Source organism: Echinops telfairi, unplaced genomic scaffold (assembly GCF_000313985.2).
Source record: "Echinops telfairi isolate 266 unplaced genomic scaffold, ASM31398v2 ScPeMD7_655;HRSCAF=1070, whole genome shotgun sequence".
Lineage (NCBI taxonomy): Eukaryota > Metazoa > Chordata > Mammalia > Afrosoricida > Tenrecidae > Echinops > Echinops telfairi.
In genome coordinates this window covers 21,094,893-21,095,927 of record NW_022104553.1, presented here as the reverse complement: position 1 = coordinate 21,095,927, position 1,035 = coordinate 21,094,893, and the positions used below count along the sequence as shown (strand labels likewise).

Here is a 1,035-nt window from a genome sequence, read left to right as displayed (position 1 = left end):
CCATCCACTCATCCATCCATCCATCCATCATCCACCCACCCATCCACTCATCCATCCATCCATCCTCCCATGGGCCCTTACATTCACCTATCCACCCATGTACACACCCATCTACTCATCCATTCATCCACAAACTAATCCGTCAATATAGCCACCCATTCATCTATTTATACATTCATATATCTGTCCACCCCTCAATCTATTGATCCATCCGTCTACCCATCCACCCGTTCCCCCAGCCTCCCACCCATCCATTCATGCAAGAAACTTTAACCCTCCCTGTTCCAGACCTTGAAGTCGGTTCCATTTTCATGCTCTTCTCCTAGGAAACGGGCAGATAAGCCTCAGTCTCCCCTCCTCGGTTCACTCAGCAAAAGCCCCCCGAAGGTTCTTCTGTGTCAGCCATTTAGGATACAGTCCTGAACCAGACACAGACTCTCTCTTCTGAGAACATTGGTTTGGGGGAAAGACGGTCACAGTCCAGAATGGCCAGGGCTGAGAGAAAGCGAGATCCCAGAAGTTAGGAGAATCAATGACAGGGAGCTATTACCTTCAGCTGGGAGTATTCAAGAATGCTTCTGAGGAAAGGTGGCTCCCAGGTTGGTCCTGAAGGATGAGTAAGACTCTTGGAACAAAGAAGTGGGGCAGGGCACTGCATGGACAAGGGGTCATCTAGTAAGGGGTGGGACGCAAGACAGTTGAATGTTTTCAATTAAGGATGGCGCTTTAAGGCTGTGTTCGTCCTGGATGACAGGAGAACCAAATTCATATGTGTAGACACACTCAAATGTGTATGAGAAAGAGCTTTACATAAACAAGCGATTGTGTATTGAGAAACACCCCAACCCAGTCCAGATCAAGTCCATGAGTCTGATATTAGCCCGTATGTCGATACTACTCCATAAAGTGCCTGATGGCTATGCCCTGTCCCTCTCGGCCAAGCTCAATTTCCTGGGTGAGGATTGTTTTTGGCCATTGGGGTTGGGTGGGGGGTGTGTGTCTCACGACCCATCCTACCAGATCTTCTGGTGCCTC

At 49.1% G+C, this 1,035-nt stretch overlaps 1 protein-coding gene across 1 annotated transcript in view; it reads left to right on the top strand.

Moving 5' to 3' along the window:
• The window catches only part of MYBPC2 (myosin binding protein C2), a 37,997-nt gene that overhangs the window by 24,470 nt on the left and 12,492 nt on the right, over window positions 1-1,035 (top strand). The window lies entirely within an intron of this gene.